General features: G+C 37.5%; 1 long non-coding RNA gene across 4 annotated transcripts in view; it reads left to right on the forward strand.

Moving 5' to 3' along the window:
* The first annotated feature begins 708 nt into the window (after positions 1-708).
* LOC307187204 overlaps positions 709-26,062 on the forward strand; it is a 104,166-nt gene continuing 78,812 nt past the window's right edge. For 2 of the 4 annotated variants that reach the window (XR_013828547.1, XR_013828548.1), the window contains exons 1-2: positions 709-785; positions 1,533-1,707. This is a non-coding gene — a long non-coding RNA (uncharacterized lncRNA). Of the gene's footprint in view, positions 1,056-1,532; positions 1,708-26,062 lie in introns of all 4 variants that reach the window. The other 2 variants (XR_013828550.1, XR_013828549.1) reach the window with 2 other exon arrangements.

Below are 26,062 nucleotides of genomic sequence, written 5' to 3' on the forward strand. Positions count from 1 at the left end.
GCAAGCTGGGGACTTAATTCTGGAAGTTGTGGGTCTGTCTGAACTCTCATATGAGAGAACTGTAAATAGAAATAGTTCTGGAGGCTAGAAGTCCGAGGTCAAGGTGTTGGCAGGGTTGGTTCCTTCTGAGGCTGCCAGGGAAGGATTTGTTTCAGGCCTCTCTCCTTGGGGTGAAGACGGTGATCTTTCCCTGACATTTCTTCGTATTGGAGAGGAGGAAGACTTTTTCCTCTACCCTTCTGGGTTCTTTTGTCGGTCCGCTGAAAATCCCATCACACTTTTATGCTTCTGAGATGGGTGATAGGAAGGTCTTATCTAAAGGGCTTCAGAACACGAATCCAAACAAATGGCAGATCTGGTATCCATCTGTTCGCTCTGCTTCTCTCAGTTCGAGTGAAAGTTCCAGGCAGGCAGACCGAGAAAGCCCTGGTTGAGAAAGCCCTTTCCAGCCATCCGGGTGGCTATGTGGGCTGGGCAGCTTGGGGAGAAGACATTGGGGAAAAATTGTTTGTGGAACTGTTGACTTGCTGGGGACAGCAGTCGCAGGACCACCGGATCCCGGAGGGCTCGGAGAGCTCGGAGGACTCGGCTTCCGGGATACAGGCCGAGCCCAGCAGCCGGGCGGCGTTTGCCTCAGGCGCTTCCCAGAAACCCCCGCGGTTCCGGCTGCCCCGCCCCCGCCCCGCCCGAGGCCAAAAGGCGCAGGCGCGCCTGTCTGACCTCTGACCTCTAAACCCGCAACGCAGTGACAGAAGACCTCAGAGACGGGCAGAGGGAAGCGCGAGGTCAGCTTCCTAATTTTTTCTTCCAGGTGACCGGCGGTGGGCTCAGAGCTCCCGGAGAACTCGGTCACAGGAAGCAGGGACTCTGCAGGGCCGCTTAGGACGGGAGAGAGGAGGCTAGAGGGTTAACAGAAAGGCTATTTCCTAGAGTCAGTGTATCCTTAGCGGAGTAGCGCTGTTACCGACCAGGGTTCTTGGCCTCTTTAACCAACAGAAATTGATTAGAGGCCAGACAAGAAATTCAGGAGCTTCAGCAGAGGGGAGCGAGAACAAGTAAGTTTCCGTTGCTTGCTCCCTCCCTGGGCGGGGGAGGGCAAGCTTGTTCCTTATATGGGGGTGAGGGTAAGGGTGTGTCCAGGGGGGGGGGGGGTCAGGCTGGAGGTGTGGCTTAGGTGGTCTGCCCATCCCTTTGTGGTGTTGTGCGCAGGGGGCATGCGCAGTACCCTGCCTTTGCTCCCGACCCTCTGCTTTTGTTCCAGGCTCTTGAAAAGTGGCAGTTGGGTTTTTTGGTTTCTCTGTATCTTTTGTCCATAATTTGCCCCAACTGAACATGCAGGCAGTTACTTTTAGTCCCATACAGTTTGTTTGTATTTTGTTGCTGGAGGAGAGGTGTATCCAGGTGCAAGCACTGCAGCAAAGGGTCCCAGGTCCCAGCGTGTCTCATGACTACAAAAGGAAGCATTGTAAAATTTGAACCTTAGAGAAAGAAGGGAAATCATAACGCCTATACTGTAAAACCACCTTCAACAGCTTTGAAGTGAGAGATTTGAGGAAGCGGCCTCCTGAAGATGCTTTTTAAAGATACCTGGAAGCTCTTTGTTTCCACTGCCAGTAGCATCATCCAAGCTTCGATGGTCTCTCATGTGGACTAATACAACAGTCTTCTAGTGGACTCACTTCCTTATTCTTGTCTCCCCATCCAGTGGTAAGTGGGTCTTAAATTGATTGTATATTGGATTCACCGGGAAACACACAACCTACTGGTAATTGGGTCTCACCTGCAGAATTCTGATTTAATTGGTCTGGGGTGTGGCCTAGGTATGAGTTAAATAATTTCCCCAGGTGATTATAATGAGTAACCAGAGTTGAGACTCCATTCCACGTGCAGCGTGCAGAGCTAAATCCTTAATACCTTAATCAGCCTGCTTAAAACCTCTCAGTGTCCTTCAGTGGACCCCAGGCACTCACATTACTATCTCCACCCTATGCTGATCATGCTGCAGGAACCCCTGCATCTGCTGATTCTTCTGATGCATCCCCATCCCTTCATCTGCCTTACTCTGCCTTGCTTCTGGTTTCAGCTTCCTCCCTTTCCAAGTATACCATTCCATGCAATGGACATTGGAAGTGGCTAGGTACACGTTACTTGTTGGTTATTCCTCTGCAAAGCAATCCCATCCCATCTTTCAATCATAATTTGAATTGAGAGGACCCCATTCTTCTTCCCCTATCCCAGCTTTCACGTTGTGGTTGGGAATGTGATCTGGGTTTCTCAGAATGCTCCATCAGGACTAACAAGCACCCTTTCTGATAGTTTTTGGCTGGAGGCATCAGGAGTTGTGAATTGCTGGAGTTGTAAATCTGCTGCCATCTCCCTTGGCTGAGGGCGGAGAGTCATCTCCAGTAGGAGAGAAAGGGACCAGTGTGTCAAGAGAAGCACTGAGATGCAGGGTGCTCCATTTGTGTGATCCCATTTAATCCTCACAATATTCCATTAGAGTATCCATTGCTATCCCCATTTTGCTGATAAGAAAAGTAAACTCCAGAGAAATTAAGTAATATGCTTACATATTACTGTTCAGGTTAGAATTCCATTTTAGGTGCAAGAAATATTAGCTTATAAAAACCAATTTCTGAAGTATATTTACAATATTCTCTCAACCCAAGAATAAGTTTGTTGTGAACATTCCACATCAGTTTGAAAAGCCAGGTTTTAAGAATGTGCAGTTATTTATACTAGTTACACTGGTGAAGAAACAGGACACATGTTTTGTATAAATGGTTAGTGGTGGTGGTTGTTGGCAGATTCATTAAATGGTTCTGAATGCTGTTGGCACTGGTGGATTATGTCAGTTAAAACAATGCTTTTCAAAATATAATGTGAATAGGCGTCACCTGGAATCTTGCTTAAATGCAGCTGATGATTCGCTAGAACTGAGATTTGGTCTGAAATTGTGCATTTGTAACAAGCGCTCGAGGGATGCTTATGCTGTTGGGTCCTGCACCACTCTTTGAGGAGCAAGGGGTTAGGATATCAGAGATGTAAGTTATATTTATTGCACCAGTATCCCTGTAGCCTTCTGAAAGATTATAGCCTAAATTGTAGTCATAACCAATTGAATGCTTCACAAAATTCATTGACAATTAGAAGGAAAAAAACTTCATCAGAGTTGATGTGCATGTGATTACTTTAAGCACTAGATACTCACTGTTCTGTTAATCTGGGGACAGGTTAGGGAAAACTTGTATAACTCTTCCGGAATCCTGGGTGAGGAATAAATTCTTACAGAATAGTGAATTGAAGCTCTGGTGATGGGGAAGCTCCAGGAAGAACACAAATGATGGCAGTGAAGAATCCGTAGAAAGAAGATATTGCTACTTAAGGTGTAAGTTCTTTCCAGAAGTCAAACACAATACACAGGCTTCAGTAATAAATGACTTGCTATTCAAGTGTAGAACCATCCTTGGTAAATAGAAGCCTTAATACATTTTTAAATAGTGGGTTCTTTTTTTTAAGAGAAAAATAGAGTTTTATTTTTCTCCCTATATTTCAAGCTGGCTTCTTAGGAGAAAGAATTCATTTTATCAGTCTGTGAATAAACTAACTTCAGGGCTGTTCAGAAGAATTGAGACTTCTGAAAAGTTGAATACCCTGGAGTCCTTCTGCCAACTATGAGAAGAAAAATTCAGTGCCAGTAGGTACATAACAAAATTAATGAAGTTTAATGCTTCATGAGAATTTACAAAGTCAAAGTTTTGAAATAGTTTTAACATTGGGAAAGGCCATAACTCCTGAAATCAGTCATTTTCTCCTTGTAACTGGGCCCGTGGGACAGTGGTATTTCTTTTGCCTTTTTGGCAGCATTATCAGTATGAAGCCTTGGAGAGGAGGAAGAGTAATCAGTAAAGAATAATTATTTCATTGTGTTTTGTGAAATGTGAAGATAAATATTTTTGCATGAATGGGATAGAGGGCAGTTTTGGAGCCTGTAGCAGATGTAAGCAAAAGGTTGAGCAGAAAGAAGGAACTTGCTGGGCAGTCTTGAAATATTTTCAGTATTTAAAAACAGCCTAAAGGAAATTCTTTGGTGATTAGACAACAGAGGCTTGTTATAACATCATGGCTTCCTTTTTTTGTTTTTTTAACATTTTTATTGGAGTATAATTGCTTTACAATGGTGTGTTAGTTTCTGCTTTATAACAAAGTGAATCAGCTATACATATACATATATCCCCATATCCCCTCCCTCTTGCTCTCCCTCCCTCCCACCCTCCCTATCCCACCCCTCTAGGTGGTCACAAAGCACCGAGCTGATCTCCCTATGCTATGTGGCTTCTTCCCACTAGCTATCTATTTTACATTTGGTAGTATATATAACATCATGGCTTCTTAATGTTGGCTGATATTATAGAATTTAAGGAGATAACACTGGTTATCTGACCAATTGGAAGTACTGATTGAGATTTATATGCCTTTGTTTAAAAATGATATAAATTATTATAATATACAGTAAGTTTCTCAAAATATTGGATTGTTGTGGACTTGGAATAATGAAAAGACTGTTTTGAAAGTTGGAAAGTTTGGAGGCTTTTTTTTTTTTTTTTTTTTTTTGCAGTACTAGGGCTTCTCACTGTTGTGGCCTCTCCCGTTGCGGGGCATAGGCTCCGGACGCACAGGCCCAGCGGCCATGGCTCACGGGCCCAGCCACTCCGCGGCATGTGGCATCCTCCTGGACCGGGGCACGAACCCACGTCCCCTGCATTGGCAGGCAGACTCTCAAACACTGCGCCACCAGGGAAGCTCCTGGAGGCTATTATTAAAAATCAAGTGTATTACCTCTTGGAAGATAGACCTTGAACCAATGAACTTATTTGTAGTCAGTCAGCAAATATTTAATGAAGATCTTCATGTGCTGGATGCTGGGCTGGACATTTTGTGGATACAGTAATAAAAAAAGTCATGGTCATTGCCCTTATGAAACTTATGGAAGAAAAGGGAAACACTGAAGAAATAACTAGCTGCACATAGTGTTAACATAAGTTATTCTAAGGTCTCTTAATACTAAATAAAATGTTAATGCATTTTATTTCCTTATTTATATGTTTAATTTAAGATAAAATTCTGAAGCAGAACCAACAAGTAGTTATTCGTGACTAATACAGGCAGTGAATGACCCTTGGTGCCCATCTGGTGGACATCCTCTGTCTTGGTTGTTATCCTACACACATGCCCCTTGTAGTTTTTTTCTTCAGGTGTATTCCTTGTAAGAAACTCATTAAAATGTTAATGTCCCAGAACATTGGTGAGATGAATCACTTTCACCAAAACAACATTTGTTATGTTTAAGTTTTGAATTCTTGACCCAGATATTTTCCATCTTAGGGCTCAGAGTTCAAGCTCTTGCTCTTCCACAATGAACAGTGTTGACTATTTGCATTTGGTACTTTGTTTTATGAATCCCGTTCTGATTTACTCTTTCATCATTTGTTCATCTTGGTTGTCATAGAGGGCTGTTAAGTGATCTCTGTTTACTCTGTATACGCTTTCTTCATTTTTCAGCTCACTCATTTGTACATTTCTTTAAGTGTTGAATATTGATTACATAATTTAACTTCCAGAAACAACACAAGTTATTTGGTTAAGTAAACTAATGCTCAGAAAAAGTCACATCTGCTCATATCTTCCTTTTTTTCTTGTTTTTTTAATAATAGCCAATTTTTTTTAAGTTAATAAATTTATTTTTGGCTGCGTTGGGTCTTTGTTGTTGCATGCCAGCTTTCTTTAGTTGTGGCGAGTGGGGGCTAGTCTTTGTTGCAGTGCGTGGGCTTCTCATTGTGGTGGCTTCACTTGTTGCAGAGCACAGGCTCTAGGCATGCAGGCTTCAGTAGTTGTGGCACACGGGCTCAATAGTTGTGGCTCACAGGCTCTAGAGCGCAGGCTCAGTAGTTGTGGCACATAGGCTTTGTTGCTTCGTGGCATGTGGGATCTTCCTGGACCAGGGCTTGAACCCGTGTCCCCTGCATTGGCAGGTGGATTCTTAACCACTGCGCCACCAGGGAAGTCCCTACTCATGTCTTTCATATGTAGTATTTTCTTTAAAGAAGTATAGTTGATTTACCTTGTGATAGTTTAAGGTGTACAGCAAAGTGATTCAGTTATACATACACATATATATATCTATTCTTTTCCAGATTTTTTCCATTATAGGTTATTACAAGATATTAAATATGGTTACCTGTGGTACAAAGTAGGTCCTTATTGTTTATTTTATATATAGTAGTGTGTATCTGTTAATCCCAAAATCCTAATTTATCCTTCCCCCCTTTCCCTTTTGGTAACCATAAGTTTGTTTTCTATGTCTGTGAATCTGTTTCTGCTTTTTAAATAAGTTCATTTGTATCATTTATTTTAGATTCCACATATAAGTGCTATCATATGATATTTGTCTTTCTCTGTCTGACTTATTTCACTTAGTATGATAATCTCTAGGTCCATCCATTTTGCTGCAAGTGGCATTATTTTGTCCTTTTTTATGGCTGACTAATGTTCCAGTGTATAAATATACCACATCTTCTTTATCCATTCATCTGTTGATGGACATTTAGATTGCTTCCATGTCTTGGCTATTGTGAATAGTGCTGCTGTGAACATTGGGGTGCATGTATCTTTTAAAATAGAGTTTTCTCTGGATCCCAGGAGTCGAATTGCTTCATCATATGGTAACTCTATTTTTAGTTTTTAAAGGAACCTCTATACTGTCTCCATAGTGACTGCACCAATTTTATATGTAGTATTTTAATGGCAGAATTGGTGACATGTTTGGAGGTTAATCAGCAGTGTTCTGTTTCTTAAGCTGAAGCATGAGTTTATGGGTACATGTGGGTTCCTCTATTGTTATTCTTTATGCCTTATACATTTTATAATTATTCCTTTATATCTGTTCAATATTTAATAATAATAAAAAATTGAAATTTAGAGATTATTATCTTCAATAATAGAAACCTGGAGAGAACTATGGACCCTAGAGCTTTTGAGAACTTAAAGGCCACAATTAAGCATTATACTTTGTTTCCACTGACCACACACAAAAGTGAATATTTGCATAGTATTTACCATGATACTAAAGTTATATCAAATTTATTTTGTTGAATTTGTGTCTGTTTCCTAAAATCTTTTTATTTATTCAATTTATTTATTTTTGGCTGCATTGGGTCTTCGTTGCTGAGTGTGGGCTTTCTCTAGTTGCAGCGAGCGGGGGCTACTCTTCATTGTGGTGCATGGGCTTCTTATTGCGGTGTGTCCTCTTGTTGTGGAGCATGGGCTCTAGGTGTGCAGGCTCAGTAGTTGTGGCGCATGGGCTTAGTTGCTCCACGGCATGAGGGATCTTCCTGGACCAGGGCTCGAACCTGTGTCCCCTGCATTAGCAGGCGGATTCTTAACCACTGCGCCACCAGGGAAGCCCTGTGAGATTTCCTATGAAGTTGACAATATTGTTGTAATAATTCAAGGGCTGACTTGTAGGCTGAAGTCAAATGTTGTGGGAAAATTCGTTTGTTAGACTGTGGCCAGAAAATTGTGTTTGTTCATTTTAATTTGTAAGTTATGTTTGTCAGAGCAGGTGATTTTATGCACCAGCTTTATGATAATCAACTCTTTGAGCTTATTTAATAAATTTGAAGGAGTTCAACAATTTAAAAAGGCTGTGAGGATTTTTCTCTACAACAACAACAAAAATATCAAAAACCCCCCTACATTTAAAACATTTCACAAGTAAATAAATAACAATGTAACTTAAAAACATATGTATAACCTTGATTTTCTGAGAAACTATCAATATATATAAATTAAGGTAAGGTTTTCCTGTGATCATTGAATATTTGGGTATTCTTTCACTGACCGTAAATATTACCCTCAGCTGGACTTTTGAAATATTGCTTAGAATTTATTTTTTACATGTAAGTTTATACACGCACATACACACAGGTGATATAGACAAAAATTAAAACATGCAGAAAAAGTGTATCACATAGGACTTACCTCTAGTCAGAGTACATCAAAATGAATTGCTTTGTTAGGGAGCGGGGTGCTTAGGCACTGAAACAGAAGTTAAAATTTAATTGGGAAACAGGTTGTGAAAAGTAGGCTGAGGCAGGAAGCCAGGATGGGAGCACCTGGGCTGTGAAAATGAAAAAGGATAGTGGGGGACACTCTGAGGTTAAATTGTCTTCTTCACAGCCAAGCACATGCTGTGGTCTTTACTTGGAACATTTTTCTTCCTCCTGCTACTCCCCTCCCTTCCCTCTTTCTTTGTATGGATGACTTAATTTTATCCTTAAGGTCTCAGGTCTAACTTCTCAGAACTGCTTTTACCATCTCCACCAAATAACTCTCAGAACCTTGTTTGTTTCTGTGGTAGCACTTCCCACTACTTTCAATCATTTATTTGTTTGCTTACATTGTGGTTGTCTGTCGTCCTTCTCCATTGCCCACTTCCATTTCATTTCCAGTCTCTCAACTCCATGAAGAACTATTGTCTGTCCTACTAGAGCGTCTGGTACACAATAGCTACTCCATGGAGGTCTGGTGCCTTTTGTTGCTTTCAGGTAGCAATACAGGTACGTCATCTCTGACACAGGAGACTCCAGCAGACTTTAGAACATTTTTATACAGGAAGGTATGTAGATCCTTTGATCTCTACTCTCACCACTCCCTCTCCCATTCAGGCTTTTCTACGAATTTAACATAGGACTTTTTTGCAGGGGGTGTACATATTTACTATTCAAGAGCTTTCATAAGTCACTGGAATTGTGCTTCATAGTTAGAAACAGAATTCTCTCTTTCCCTAGTGATGACATAATGACTAGAAGGCAAGAAGCTTTCTATCTCTGCAGAGTTTTATCAAAGCATGGAGTGCTCCCATTCTACCATTGTAGCGAGCCTTGTTTAGCCTGGGGCAGTCTGCTGGCTGCTTTCAATGTTAGTTCAGTGCCCCCTGGGGACTTAATCCATTCATTCTATAATTAATTTCTAATTTATTATTGGGGGGGTGTTTACTATTCAGAAAGCATTCACTGAGTGCACATGCGTAGAGAACTTTGTATAGGGGGCTTATTCTCGGGACATAAAAATTGAAGATGACATTATTCTTGTATTTGAGTTGATCAAAAACTGTCTAGAAGACCACATATTCATATACGGAATGATGAAAAACAATTACAAATTATCTAAAACAGTGAAAAGTTAGAAACAATGTAAATGTTTAATAATGGGTGAATAGTTGAGTAAATTGTGATATATCTACATGTTAGGATTTGACTTTAAATTATATTGATAGTATAGATATGATTATATTATAAAGTTAAGTATGGAAAAAAGTCAGGATTCAAAACATGAAAAATGTAAACTGCAGGCTTCTTTTTCCTGTTTTATTTTCCTTGTAGCAATGAATACCATCTAACATGCTATATGATTTGCTTACTGATTAACTGATTGAAGTATAGTTGATGTACAATATTGTTAGTTTCAGGTGTACAACATAGTGATTTGACAATCAAATACATTACAAAATGATCATGAGTCTAGTAATCATCTGTCACTATGCAAAATTATTACAGTATAATTGACTGTATTCCTTATGCTGTACATTACATCCCCATGACTTATTTTATAACTGGAAGTTTGTATTGCTTAATCCCCTTCACCTGTTTTGCCAAACCCCCTACCCATCTCCTCTCTGGCAACCTCCAATCTGTTCTCTGTATCTGTAAGTCAGTTTCCATTTTGCTTTGTGTTGGGCTGCACCCGACAGGCTTACAAGGCCTGTGCTTGCCCAACTTCAAGCCCAGAGTCAGCAACAGAGACATCAATGATTTAATGGATGGGGGAGCTTACATGTCTGAAACAAGATCCCGGAGCAACACCCCACCATGTGCAGTGGATGGCGGAGCAGTACATGGTGGCAGTCCTCGCTCTTGGGGACAGAGGGAGGTTGCCAGTTATAGGGGGAGTTGACATCAGGTTGGCTTATTGGGTTACCAGGGAAGCCAGCAGAGGGGCATGCCCCTCACGACCCCTTTGATAAGCATAGTGGAGATGTTCTGATCTAAAGCTAGAACAATCATTGGCTGGGGCCTGGGACAAGTATGTAGGAAGGTCAGTCATGTGAGTAGTGTGTAGGCGAAGCAGGCACTGATCAAGTAGGGGATGTACAGAGAGCAAGAGAACAGCCATTTTGAGTGGTCTGACCATACGTTTTGTTTGTTTTTGTTTTTAAGATTCCACATATAAATGAGATCATAAGGCATCTATCTTTCTCTGTCCAACATTTTCCTTAGCATACTACTCTCCAGGTCAATCCATGTTGTCACAAATGGTGAGATTTCATTCTTCTTTATGGCTGGGTAGTATTCCATTGTGTGTGTGTACGTGTGTATGTGTATAAATATATATAAATATATAAATATTTATGCACACACATTTTCTTTATCCATTCTTCTATTGATTGATATGCAGGTTGCATATCTTTGCTATTATAAACAATTCTGCAATGACCATAGGGGTGAATATATCTTTTCCAGTTAATGTTTTTGGTTTTTCTTAAAGGTAAATCCTGAAAGTTGAATTGGTGAATCGTATGGTAGTACTATTTTTAATTTTTTGAGAAATCTCCATACTGTTTTCCATAATGGCTGCCATAGTTTACATTCCCACCAACAATGCATGGGAGTTCCTTTCTCCACATTCTCGCCAACAATTGTTGTTTGTTGTCTTTTTGATGATAGCCATTCTGAAAGGTGTGAGGTGATATCTCATTGTGGTTTTGATTTGCATTTCCCTGATGATGGGTGATGTTGAAAATCTTTTCATGTGTCTCTTGGCCGTCTGTATGTCTTCTTTGGAAAAAATGTCTAGTCAGGTCCTCTGTGCATTTTTATATTAGATCTTTTTTTTGATACAGAGTTATATGATTTCTATATATAATTTGGGATTAACCCCTTATCAAATATATCATTTGAAAATATTTTCCCCCATTCAGTAGGTTGCCTTTTTGTTGATGGTTTTCTTCACTGTGCAAAAGCCTTTAAATTTGATGTGTCATTTCTTTATTTTTGCTTTTGTTGTCCTTGCCTGAGGAGACATTTATAAAAAATATTGCTAAGAACCATGTCAAAAAGTGTACTGCCTGTTTTCTTCTAGGTGTTTTATGGTTTCAGGTCTTACATTTAAGTCTAATCCATTTTGAGTTTACTTTTCTGGATCATGTTAGAATATGATCCAGTTTGATTCTTTTGCATGCAGCAGTCCAGTTTTCCCAACACCATTTATTAAAGGGGATGTCTTCTCCTCATTGTATATTCTTAGCTCTTTTGTCATAACTTAGTTAACTGTAGTTTATTTCTGGGCTTTCTATTCTGTTCCATTTATGTATAGTCTGTTTTTATGCGAGTACCATGTTGCTTTGATTACTATTGCTTTGTAGCATAGTTTAAAATCAGAAAGTGTGAAACCTCCAGTTTTGTTCTTTCTCAAGATTACTTTGGCTACTGGGGTCTTTTGTGGCTCCATACAAATTTTAGACTCATTTGTTACAGTTCTGTGGAAAATGCGTTGGTATTTCAATAGGGATTACATTTGTAGATTGCCTTGGGTATTGCAGACATTTTAACAATATTAATTCTTTTAATCTATTAGCACAGTATATAATTCCATTTGTGTTGTCTTCAATTTATTTCATCAATGTCTTATAGTTTTCAGAGTATAGGTCTTTCACCTCCTTGGTTAAATTTATTCCTACATATTTTATTCTTTTTCATTTAATTGTAAATGGAATTGTTTCATTAGTTTTTCTTTCTTATAGTTCATTGTTAATGTATAGAAATGCAATATAATTCTGTACATTAATTTGTATCCTGTGACTTTACTGACTTTGCATATTAAGTTCTAGTAATTTTTTAGTGGCATCACTAGGATTTTCTATAATATGATGTCATTGACAAATAGTTTACTTCTTCCTTTCTATGTTGGGTTCTTTGTATTTCTTTTTGTTGTGTGGTTGCTGTGGCTAGGACTTCCAATACTATGTTGAATAAAAGTGGTGAGAGTGGGCATACTTGTCTTGTTCCTGATCTTAGAGGAAATGCTTTCAGCTTTTCATTGTTGAGTATGATGTTGGCTGTGGGTTTGTCATATCTGGCCTTTATTATGTTGAGGTACATTCATTCTTATACCCAGTTTGTTGAGAAGTTTTATCATAAGTGGGTATTGAATTTAGTCAAAAGCTTTTTCTGTATCTATTGAGAAGATAGTCATATGATTTTAGTCTTTTATTTTGTTAATATGGTGTATCACGTTGATTGATTTGCAGATATTGAGCCATCCTTGCATCTCTGGGATAAATCCCACTTGATTATGGTATATGACCCTTTTAATATATTGTTAAATTCAGTTTGCTGATATTTTGTTGAGGAATTTTACACATATGTCCAAGAGAGATATTAGTCCATGTTTTAATTTTTTTTAATAGTTTTTGTTTGGTTTTGGTTTCAAGGTAATGCTGGCTTTGTAGAATGAATTTGTAAGCATTCTTCAACTTTTTGGACTAGTTTGAGAAGGATAGGTATTAACTCTTCTTTAATGTTTGGTAGAATTCCCCAGTGATGCTGTCTGGTACTAGAATTTTGATTGTTTGAAGGGTTTTTTTTTTTAATGATTCAATTTCATCACTAGTAATTGGTCTGTTCAGATTTCTATTTCTTCCTGATATAGTCTTGGAAGATTGTATGTTTCCAGAAATTTATCCATTTTTTCTAGGTGTCCAGTTTGTTGGTGTATGATTTTCACAGGAATCTCTTATTATATTTTGCATTTCTGTGGTGTTGGTTGAAACTTCTCTTTCAGTTCTGATTTCATTTATTTGAGCCATCTCTCTTTTATTGATGAATCTGGCTGAAGGTTTATTGATTTTATTTACTTTTTCAAAGAACCAGCTCTTAGTTTCACTGATCTTTTCTATATTTTTTTAAGTTTCTATTTTATTTATTTTTGCTCTGGTCTTTATTATTTCCTTTCTTCAACTAACTTTGGCCTTTGCTTTTTTTTTTTTTATAGTTCCTTTAGATGTATGGTTAGACTGTTTATTTTAGATTTTTCTTGTTTCCTGAGGTAGACCTGTATTGCTATAAACGTCCCTCTTAAAACTACCTTTTCTGCATTCCATAGATTTTGGAACATTGTGTTTTCAAATTCATTTTTCTCAAGGTATTTTTGACTTCCTCTTTGACTTCTTCCATGACTCATCACTTGTTTAGCAGCATGTTTTAGACTCCATGTGTTTGTATTTTTTCCAGTTTTCTTCTTATAGTTGATTTCTAGTTTTGTACTGTTGTGGTCTGAAAAGATGCTTGATATGATTCCAATCTTCTTAAATTTATTGAGATTTGTTATGTGGCCTAAGCTGTGATCTTTCCTGGAGAATGTTCCATGTGCAATTGAATATAATGTGTATTCTGCTGTACAGTAGGTCCTCGTTGTTTATTTTATATATAGTAGTGTGTGTATTTTAATCCCAAACTCCTAATTTATCCCTCCCTTCCCCCCTTTTCCTATTGGTAACCATAAGTTTGTTTTCTATGTCTGTGAGTCTGTTTATGTTTTGTAAATAAGTTAATTTGTATTATTTTTTAGATTGCACATATAAGTGCAATCTTTATGTGACTTCATTTAGTATGATAATTTCTAGGTCCATCCATGTTGCTGCAAATGGCATTATTTCATTCTTTTTTATGGCTGAGTAATATTCCTGTGTGTGTGTGTACACACATATATACATACACACACACGTATACATCACTTCATCTTTATTCATTCATCTGTTGATGGACATTTAGTTTGCTTCCATGTTTTGGCTATTGTAAATAGTGCTGCTATGAACATTGTGGTGCATGTATCTTTTTGAATTAGAGTTTTCATCTTTTCTGGATATACTTCCAGGAGTAGTATTGCTGGATCGTATGGTAGTTCTGATTTTAGTTTTTAAGGAACCTCCATACTGTTCTCCATAATGGCTGTGCCAGTTTACATTCCCACCAACAGTGTAGGAGGGTTCCCTTTTCTCCACGCCTAAAAGGATAAAGTTTGACCATCGACTGTAGTTATTAACTTGGCAGTTGTTTTTACAAGTGCATTCACTGCAAAGTTGGGAAACTTTAATCTGTTTTGATTGGATGACAGGCAAACAACATTGTATTTCTTGCGTTTTCAGCAATAATCTTTTTAGATCTCTTCGGTGTACCATAAATATTTTGTTAGGTTGTATTAGTAATCCATGAGCTAAGAAGAACTTTAGGAGGCATATAGAAGTTGTCTTCTTTAGTTGTTACTGTCCATGAGACGATTAAAACACAGAACACATGAGCAATGGGTAGTGGGATACAATTTGGTATTGAAGTGCAAGGAAAGGGATTTGATTTAGAGATAACCAGTATGAAATAAAATTCAGGAACCTTTCTATTTCTAAGGATAACTTTAAAGAGTTGAATGTGAAAATCCTACCATTCTGAAAAAATCAACATCCACATATTTTTTCCATTTAAAATTTAAATTAAAAATACCACCTTTCTTTATAAGACATTCAGTCCCATGGAGAGAAAGAATTTCTTTATCTCTCAACCTCAGTGCTCCTTCATCTTTAGTATGCACCACCTGGGAATCTTGCTAGTGCAGATTCTGATTCAAGTCCCGACCCTAATTTCTGACAATGTAGGTCAGTGCTCCACCGTACTTGTTTACTCTGGGTCCACCACCTCTCCCGCTCCCTCCCAAATGACCCAAGTCTGTAAGAATAGAACCTATTTACGGAAAGGGTGCTTTAAAATTTTCTCTGCATACCCAGGTTTGTCTTGTACACCTCTTGCCACTCAGTGATGTTCAACGAGCACCAACTGATTGTGGCACCAGGAATTGTTTAAAAATATAGGTTTTCCTTAGTGCAACTTGGAATTATTTGCAGAGAATTTAGCAATACTCTTAGACATTTAAAAATAACACTCTAGTCTCTAAAAGTGGTAGTGTGGGGAAAGCATGAAACTGGGAGACATACTACCTTTGAATATAAACACTGGCTCAGTCATTTACTGCTTGTGATACCTGAAGTATGTAATTTCAGCTCTCTGAGTCTCAGTTTCTTCATCAGTAAAATGGTAGAGTTAATGCCTACCTTGCACTGTGGTTGTGAAAATTAAAGGAAAGGATATATGTAAAGCATCTAGTACAGGGTTTAGAATATAGCAGGCACAGAGTAAATGCTAAGTTCTTTTTTTAACCTCTTCTTCTACTATTCTTTGATCTGAGTCAGAGGAGTAAAATTTCTGCAGGTTTGAAAGTCACAGCCAAGGGAGAGTTAAGTAAAATCAGAAAAAGGTGCATACCCCTGTAATTAGTCTCTGCTTAAGATCTAAACTTACCTTTTGTATTTTGAAAAGGAAAAATATATTATGTAAAATGACTTTCATCATAAAATTAGCACAGTTGGTGTTTTGTATATAAAAGTTAAGCTTATTTAGAGGGAAACCACTTTATTATTTGGACTAAAAAATGTTCAACCTTTTTTTGGTTACAATTGGAGCTAAAAGTTACTCAGATTTATGAAATATGGCAGAGTTAAATCGTTAAATCTTGCTCACTTTTGAAAATCAAGCTGTATTAATTTGATTTGCTGCTTAACAATATTACTGCAAACTTAGTGGCTTAAAAGAGCACTCATTATCTCACAGTTTCTATGGATCAGGAATCTGGTCACAGCTGATTTTCAACAAGGATGCAATAAGGGCATCAGACGGGTCTGGGTTCTCATCTAAAGACTCCAGTGGGAAAGTATCTGCTTCTAATAAGCTCACAGGGTTTTTGGCAGAATTCAGTTCCTTGGGGTTGTAGGGCAGAGGGCTCCAATTTCTTGCTGGCTGTTGGCTGGAGGCCACCCTTAGTCCCTGGAGGCTGTCTTCAGTTCTTTGCCACGGGGTCCTCCCCACATGGCCACTTGCTTCTTCAGACCCTGCAAGGGAGAGAATCTTTTTGTGAGGTGGACGTTACTGTCTTATGTAACATAATCATGCAAGAAACACTCCATCACTATTGGCTAAAAGCAAGAAATACATCCTGCCCACATTCAAGGGGGGATTATATAAGGGCTTAGATAGCAAGAGATGGGGATCATGGGGGCACCATAGAGTCTGCTGCCACACAAGCATGTGTCTGAAAATAAAATGAATATTAACATATCAGTAAAAGAAAGCTAATATGATCATATATACATGTAGCAAATCATTATGTTGTACACCTTAACCTTATACAATGTTATGTGTCAATTCTATCTCAATAAAACTGGAAAAAATAAATTACAAAACACAAAAACAAAAGAAACAAAAAACAAAACAAAAAGAGAGCTAATTTTTTCCAACTTCTTATCCCCTTTGATGTTAACCATATCATGTATGGACAGTGTCTATATTCACAGAACAAACTGGTAGAACACAGGAGGAAAAATGGCCTGAAACTCATTGGATATAAATATGTGACTTGAAACTTAGTTTAATCAGTCTAATTTTATGAATAACTTTATCAGAAATTTCTGCTTTGATGTTTTCATGATGTTCACAGAGTATTGAAAACAAAAATTTTACCTATACAGACACCAATTTCTCTATTAAAAACTGATTTGGAATATTTTTAACAATGGTATAATTTTGGAATGTTTTTAAAGGTGGTACCTGTGCCACTTAATTTTGTGAATTGCAGGCAGGAATGAAGAGGCTTTGTCACCATAGTTTGATAGAGAGATCTGGAAAAACCCTGGGCTGCCTTCCCTAACTTCAAACCAGAAAGTCTTCTGCATCTGAGATTTTGATGGTATTTGCCCCAGTCAACCAATAAGTATGTACCTTAATTTTCAGCTTAGCCAATTCCTCAAGTAGTAGGCTCTCTGAATCTCAAAACCAGTTTGTAAATCAGAATTAATTTATTAGCTTATTCTTAATAAAACTGCTCCAGTTAATTTCTTCTGGACTTGAAATCAGAAATGTTATTAGATGAAAAACGTCTATGCTTAGTATCTTATCTCCAGTAGCAATCATATCATACAGTTCTAGTTTAAAATCCTTTATTAATATGTTTTAGAGACAGCTGGAAGCACTATATGCTGAGTAGCAATGTTCATATATATGTGTGTGTGTGTGTGTGTATGTGTGTATATATATATATATATATATATATGCATACATCTATATATTCTAAAACCATTCATGTAAAATTTCTCTGCTTTTGGAAAGGAAAAATTTACATATATAAATAAAGACAAAGATAAATAATAATACATTCCTTCGTTGTTTCTCATTCTAACACTTCACTCTTGAAATTATTCTTTATGATTTTGAATGTTTCTTTTTTTTATTGAATGTTTTCAATATCTGCAAATCAGTCAGTGTGGTGTACCACATTAACAAATAGAAGAATGAAAACCATATGATTATCTCAATAGATACAGGAAAAACTTTTGATAAAATTCAACATCTATTTATGATAAAAACTCTCCAGAAAGTGGGCATAGAGGGAACTTAGCTCAACATAATAAAGGCCATGTATAACAAACTCACAGCTAATATCAAACTCAATGGTGAAAAACCGAAAGCATTTCCTCTCAGATCAGGAATAAGACAAGGATGTCCACTCTCACCACTTGTATTCAACATAGTTTTGGAAGTCCTAGCCATGGCAATCAGAGAAGAAAAAAAAAAAGAAAGGCATCCAAATTGGAAAAGAAGAAATAAAAGTGTCATTGTTTGCATATGACATGATACTATACATAGAAAATCCTAAATACACTATCAGAAAACTACTATAGCTCATCAATGAATTTGGTAAAGTTGCAGGATACAAAATTAATACAGAAATCTGTTGTATTTCTATACATAAGAACGAAGGGTCAGAAGGAGAAATTAAGGAAACAGTCCCATTTACCATGGCATCAAAAAAAAATAAAATACCTAGGAATAAACCTACCTAAGGAGGCAAAAGAGTTGTACTCTGAAAACTGTAAGACACTGATGAAGGAAATTGAAGATGACACACAGAAATGGAAAGAATATCATGTTGTTGATTGGAAGAATCAATATTGTCAAACTGACTATACTACCCAAAGCAATCTACAGATTCAGTGCAATTCCTATCAAATTACCAATGGAATTTTTCACAGAACTAGAACAAAAAATTTTTAAATTTGTATGGAAACACAGACAACCCTGAATAGCCAAAGCAATTGTGAGAAAGAAAAATGGAGCTGGAGGAATCAGGCTATCTGACTTCAGACTACACTACAAAGCTGTAGTCATCAAAACAGTATGGTACTGTTGGACAAACATTATGGACAAAACCAGAAATATAGATCAGTGGAACAGGATAGAGAACCTAGAAATAAACCCACACACATATGGTCAGTTAATATACGACAAAGGAGGCAAGAATGTACAATGGAGGAAAGATGGTCTCTTCAATAAGTGGTTCTGGGAAAACTGGACAGCTACACATAAAAATGAAATTAGAACATTCTCTAACACCATACACAAAAATAAACTCAAAATAGATTAAAGACCTAAATGTAAGACCAGATACTATAAAACTATTAGAGGAAAACATAGGCAGAACCCTCTTTGACATAAATTGCAACAGTATTTTTTTTAGATTCGTCTCTTAGAGTAATGAAAATAAAAACAAAACAACATGGGCTTCCCTGGTGGCGCATTGGTTGAGAGTCCGCCTGCCAATGCAGGGGACACGGGTTCGTGCCTCAGACCGGGAAGATCCCACATGCCGCGGAGTGGCTAGGCCTGTGAGCCATGGCCACTGAGCCTGCGCGTCCGGAGCCTGTGCTCTGCAATTGGAAAGGCCACAATAGTGAGAGACTTGCGTACTCCCCCCCAAAAAACCCCAGCAACAACAAAAAACAAATGGGACCTAATTAAACTTAAAAGCTTTTGCACAGCAAAGGAAACTAAACAAAATGAAAAGACAAACTGCAGAATGGGAGAAAATACTTGCAAATGATGTGACTAACAAGGGATTAAACTCCAAAATATACAAATAGCTCATACAGCTCAATATCAAGGAAAAAAGCAACCTAATCAAAAAATGAGCAGAATATCTAAAAAGACATTTCTCCAAAAAAGACATACAGATGACCATAAGGCACATGAAAAGATGCTCAGCGTCACTGCTTATTAGAGAAATGTAAATAAAAAATACAATGAGATATCACCTCACACCAGGTAGAATGGCCAACATCAAAAAAGCTACAAATAATAAATGTTGAAGAGGGTGTGGAGAAAAGGAAACCCTCTTACACTGTTGGTGGGAATGTAAGTTGGTGCAACCACTATGGAAAACAGTATGGAGATTCCTCAGAAAACTTAAAATAGAGCTACCATATGATCCTGCAATCCCACTCCTGGGCATATATCTGGAGGAAATCATAGTTCAGAAAGTTACATGCACTGCAGTGTTCATAGCATTACTATTTACAACAGCCAAGATATGGAAGCAATGTAAGTGTCCATTGACAGATGGCTGGATAAATATGTGGGGTATATATATATATATATATGTATATATATATATATATATATATATCTCCAATGGAATATTGCTCAGCCATAAAACAGAATGAAATAATGCCATTTGCAGCAACATGGATGGGCCTAGAGGTTATCACACTAAGTGAAGTAAGTCAGACAGAGAAAGACAAATATCATATGATATCGCTTATATGTGGAATCTAAAAAAATGATACAAATGAACTTATTTACAAAACAGAAATAGACTCACAGATAAAATAGATAACCAACAAGGGCCTACTGTATAGCACAGGGAAGTATACACAATGTCTTGTAATAACCTATAATGGAAGAGAATGTGAAAAAAGAATATATATATATATAACTGCATCACTTTGCTGTATACCTGAAAATAACACAACTTTATAAATCAAATATATTTCAATAAAAATTTAGAAAATAAAAATAAAATAAATTAAAAAGTGTTTCTTTTTCCTTCTTACAAAAGTAGAACAAAATAATCACCGGTAATACCAGAACCAAGAGGGTATCAATAATATTTTGGTCTATTCCCGGCCATATTTTTATGTATATGCATGCATATACGTATTCATATATATATATTATATAAGCATATAAGATATTTATTATGTAGTATTATGTTATTAAATATTATATATATATTATGTGTGTGTTTAAGTGTGTATGTATTTTGAAAACCTGTGCTTTTGTCCCTTGGCAATATATCAACAAAATATGATCAACTGATAATTTAGGAGATTTATAATCATGGGTTTTTTTAAACATTTTTATTGGGGTATAATTGCTTTACAATGTTGTGTTAATTTCTGCTGTATAACAAAGTGAATCAGTTATATGTATACATATATCCCCATATCCCCTCCCTATTTCATCTCTCTCCCACCCTCCCTATCTAAACCCTCTAGGTGGTCACAAAGCACTGAGCTGATCTCCCTGGGCTATGCAGCTGCTTCCAACTAGCTATTTGTTTTACATTTGGTAGTGTATATATATCAGTGCTACTCTTTCACTTCATCCCAGCTTACCCTTCCCACTCCCCAGGTCCTCAAGGCTGTTCTCTATCTTTGCATCCTTATTCCTGTCCTGCCCCTAGGTTCATCAGAACCTTTTTGTTGTTGTTGTTAGATTCCATGTATATGGGTTAGCATACAGTATTTGTTTTTCTCTTTCTGAGTTACTTCACTGTGTATGACAGACTCTAGGTCCATCCACCTCACTACAAATAACAAAATTTTGTTTCTTTTTATGGCCGAGTAATATTCCATTGTATATATGTGCCATATCTTCTTTATCCATTCATCTGTTGATGGACACTTAGGTTGCTTCCATGTCCTGGCTATTGTAAATAGGGCTGCAATGAACATTTTGGTACATGACTCTTTGGGAATTATGGTTTTCTCAGGGTATAGGCCCAGGAGTGGGATTGCTGGCTCATATGGTAATTCTACTTTTAGTTTTTTAAGGAACCTCCATTTGTTCTTCACAGTGGCTGTATCAATTTACATTCCCACCAACAGTGAAAGAGTGTTCCTGTTTCTGCACACCCTCTCCAGCATTTATAGTTTGAAGATTTTTTGATGATGGCCATTCTGACTGGTGTGAAGTGATACCTCATTGTGGGTTTGATTTGTATTTCTCTAATGATTAGTGATATTGAGCATCCTGATATGTGTTTGTTGTCATTCTGTGTATCTTCTTTGGAGAAATGTCTATTTAGGTCTTCTGCCCATTTTTGGATTGGGTTGTTTGTTTTTTTGATATTGAGCTGCATGAGCTGCTTGTATATTTTGGAGGTTACTCCTTTGTCAGTTGTTTCATTTGCAAATATTTTCTTCCATTCTGAGGGTTGTCTTTTTGTCTTGTTTATGGTTTCCTTTGCTGTGCAAGAGCTTTTAAGTTTCATTAGGTCCCATTTGTTTACTTTTGTTTTTATTTCCATTTCTCTAGGAGGTGGGTCAAAAGGATCTTGCTGTGATTTATGTCATAGAGTGTTCTCCCTATGTTTTCCTCTAAGAAGTTTTTAGTGTCTGGCCTAACATTTAGGTCTGTAATCAATTTTGAGTTTATTTTTGTGTGTGGTGTTAGGGAGTGTTCTAATTTCATTCTTTTACATGTAGCTGTCCAGTTTTTCCAGCACCACTTATTGAAGAGGCTGTCTTTTCTCCCTTGTATATTCTTGCCTCCTGTATCAAAAATAAGGTGAAATAAGGTGACCATATGTGCGTGGGTTTATCTCTGGTCCTTCTATCCTTTTCCATTGATCTATATTTCTGTTTGAAGAAGCTGTCTTTTCTCCATTGTATATTTTGCCTCCTTTGTCAAAGATAAGGTGACCATAGGTGCATGGGTTTATCTCTGGGCTTTCCATCCTATTTCTTTCATCTGTATTTTTGTTTTTTTGCCAGTATCATACTGTCTTCATTACTGGAGCTTTGTAATATAGTTTGAAGTTGGGGAGCCTGATTCCTCCTGCTCTGTTTTTCTTTTTCAAGATTGCTTTGGCTGTTCAGGGTTTTTTGTGTTTCCATACAAATTGTAAACTCATTTGTTCTAGTTCTGTGAAAAATGCCATTTGTAGCTTGATAGGGATTGCACTGAATCTATCGATTGCTTTGGGTAGTATAGTCATTTTCAGTGCTGATTCTTCCAATCCAAGAACATGGCATCTCTCTCCAGCTGTTTGTATCATCTTTAATTTCTTTCATCAGTGTCTTATAGTTTTCTGCATACAGGTCTTTTGTCTTCTTAGGAAGGTTTATTCCTAGGTATTTTATTCTTTTTGTTGCAGTGGTAAATGCGGTGGTTTCCTTAATTTCTCTTTCAGATTATTTGTCGTTAGTGTATAGGAATGCAAGAGATTTCTGTGCATTAATTTTGTGTCCTGCTACTTTACCAGATTCATTAATTAGCTCTAGTAGTTTTCTGCTGGCATCTTTAGGATTCTCTATGTATAGTATCATGTCATCTGCAAACAGTGACAGTTTTACTTCTTTTTTTCTGATTTGGATTCCTTTTATTTCTTTTTCTTTTCTGATTGCTGTGGCTAAAACTTCCAAAACTATGTTGAATAATTGTGGTGAGAGTGGGCAACCTTGTCTTGTTCCTGATCTTAGTGGAAATTGTTTCAGTTTTTCACCGTGGGGAAGGATGTTGGCTTTGGGTTTGTCACATATGGCCTTTATTATGTTGAGGTAGGTTTATGCCCACTTCCTGGAGAGCTTTTATCTTAAATGGGTGTTGAATTTTGTTGAAAGCTTTTTCTTCATCTATTGAGATTATCATATGGTTTTTTTCTCTTCAGTTTGTTAACATGGTTTATCACATTGATCAATTTGTGTATATTGAAGAATCCTTGCCTTTCTGGGGTAAACCCCACTTGATCCTTTTAATGTGCTGTTGGATTCTGTTTGCTAGTATTTTGTTGAGGATTTTTGCATCTATGTTCATCAGTGATATTTGTCTGTAGATTTCCTTTTTTGTGACATCTTTGGTTGTACTGTCAGGTGATTTTGAGCCTCATAGAATGCGTTTGGGAGTGTTCCTCCCTGTACTATGTTTTGGAAGAGTTTGTGAAGAGTAAGTGTTAGCTGTTCTCTAAACGTTTGATAGAATTCACCTGTGAAGCCATCTGGTCCTGGGCTTTTGTTTATTGGAAGATTTTTAATCACAGTTTCAATTTCAGTGCTTGTGACTGGTCTGTTCATATTTCCTGTTTCTTCCTGGTTCAGTCTTGAAATTTGTACTTTTCTAAGAATTTGCCTATTTTTTCCAGGTTGTTCCTTTTATTGGCATATAGTTGCTTATAGTAGTCTCTCATGATCCCTTGTGTTTCTGCAGTGTCCATTGTAACTTCTTCTTTTTCATTTCTAATTCTGTTGATTTGAGTCGTCTTGCTTTTTTTCTTGATGAGTCTGTGTAATGGTGTGTCCATTTTGTTTATCTTTTCAAAGAACCAGCTTCTAGTTTTATTCATCTTTGCTATTGTTTCCTTCATTTCTTTTTCATTTATTTCTGATCTGATCTTTATGATTTGTTTCCTTCTGCTGACTTTGAGTTTTGTTTATTCTTTCTCTGGATCGTTTAGGTGTAAGCTTAGATTGTTTATTGGAGGTTTTTCTTGTTTCTTGAGGTAGGATTGTATTGCTGTAAACTTCCCTCTTAGAACTCCTTTTGCTGCATCCCATAGATTTTGGATCATCATGTTTTCATTGTCATTTCTTTCTAGGTATTTTTCGATTTCCTTTGTGATCTTTTGGTTATTTAGTAGCATATTGTTTAGCCTCCCTGTGTTTGTATTTGTTTATAGTTTTTTTCTCCTGTAATTGATATCTAGTCTCATAGCTTTGTGGTCGGAAAAGATACTTGATATGATTTTCCTAAATTTACTGAGGCTTGATTTGTGACCCAAGATATGATGTACCCTGCAGAATGTTCCATGAGCACTTGAGAAGAAAGTGTAGTTTGTTGTTTTTGGATGGAATGTCTTATACGTATCAGTTAAGTCTATCTGGTCTCATGTGTCATTTTTTTTTGTTTTTTTTGGCTGCGTTGGGTCTTCATTGCTACGCACAGGCTTTCTCTAGTTGCAGCAAGTGCGGGTTACTCTTCGTTGTGGTGTGCAGGCTTCTCATTGTTGTGGCTTCTCTTGTTGCAGAGCACGGGCTCTAGGCATGTGGGCTTCGGTAGTTGAGGCATGCAGGCTCAGTAGTTGTGGCTTGTGGGCTGTAGGGCGCAGGTTCAGTAGTTGTGGCACATGGGCTTAGTTGCTCCACAGCATGTGGGATCTTCCTGTCCCAGGGATGAACCCGTGTTCTCTGAATTGGCAGGTGGATTCTTAACCACTGAACCACCAGGGAAGCCCCCTAATGTGCCTTTTAAAACTTATGTTTCCTTATTTATTTTCATTTTGTATGATCTGTTCATTGGTGAAAGTGGGGTGTTAAAGTCCCCTACTATTATTGTGTTACTGTCAATTTCCCCTTTTTATGGCTGTTTGCCCTTGCCTTATGTATTGAGATGCTACTATGTTGGATGCATAAATATTTACAATGGTTATATCTTCTTCTTGTATTGATCCCTTGATCATTATGTAGTGTCTTTGTCTCTTGTACTAGTCTTTATTTTAAAGTCTATTTTGTCTGATACGAGTATTGCTACTCCAGCTTTCTTTTGATTTCCATTTGTATGGAATATCTTTTTCCATCCCCTCACTTTCAGTCTGTATGTGTCCCTAGGTCTGAAGTGGGTCTCTTGTAGACAGCATGTATACACGTCTTGTTTTTGTATCCATTCAGCCAGTCTATGTCTTTTGGTGGGAGCATTCAATCCATTTACATTTAAGGTAATTATTGATATGCATGTTATAATCGTGCTTTGAATTGATTTTCTCTAATATATTCCTACTCAACTTTTCTGTAACATGCACTTGCTAATATACTACACATTTTTATTTTAAATGGTCATAAAAACATCTCATCAGTTGCCCAATAATTTATAGAGTGTTTATCTTCTTACTGCTACCCTCACAAAGAAGGGAAGAATGTTTGATTAGAGATCAGAAAGCGCATGTCATCACTGTTTTCCCAATCAAGAAAGCAGCTTTACATTTTCTAAGTTTCACAACCTTTTCTTTATTTCTCACAAATTCCAACCAAAAAATACTGTCTTTTGGGAAGGGTGCCTACAGTTGTGCTGTCATTAATAACATTGTCTTGTCCACTTGTTCTGAATAGTTGTTCCTATAAACCATCTTTTCTAGAGTCTAAGAGTAAAGATTCTGTGTCTTTGCTTGTTTTAGAAATCCCACCACAATTTTACTGATAGTGGTGTAGTGATGTAAAGGTATCTTACTGCTATATGTGTATCAGTGACTTGCTTGTTTAAAACACTGCTATTTGGGTTGCTATTTCTGCATTTAAAAATTCCTCCAAAACTGAGCAGCTTAAAACAACCATTTTTATTTTGCTCTTGGATTATGTAGTCAGGAATTCCGACAGGGCTTAGTGGAGTTGGATTGTCTCTGGTCCACTATGCTTTGGGCCTCAGATGGAAAGTCTAAAAGGCTGAAAGTGGCTGGACAGATGGTGGCTGGGCTTCTCTGAAGGCTTGTTCCCTCATCTGCCTGGTGCTTAGGCTGGAGTGACGAGGTGAGGACCTCAGCAGGTGTGCCTACACAAGACATTTCTATGTGGCCTGGCTTCCTTACAGCATGGCAAAAGGTAGGTAGTTGGACTCATATATGGTGGTGGCTCAGCGATCAAAATTCAAGTGTTCTGGCCTGGATTTTCACAACCCAGCTCACAAATCACACAGTTGTGAGGAGGCCATCCTCCTCAGATGGTGAGGGCAGGTGTAACTATCTGGTGTGAATCACATTGCTCTAAAGGGGGAGCACGGGGTGCGGTTATTGCTGTAGGTAA

This window comes from Stenella coeruleoalba (assembly GCF_951394435.1).
Source record: "Stenella coeruleoalba genome assembly, chromosome: 5".
Classification (NCBI taxonomy): domain Eukaryota; kingdom Metazoa; phylum Chordata; class Mammalia; order Artiodactyla; family Delphinidae; genus Stenella; species Stenella coeruleoalba.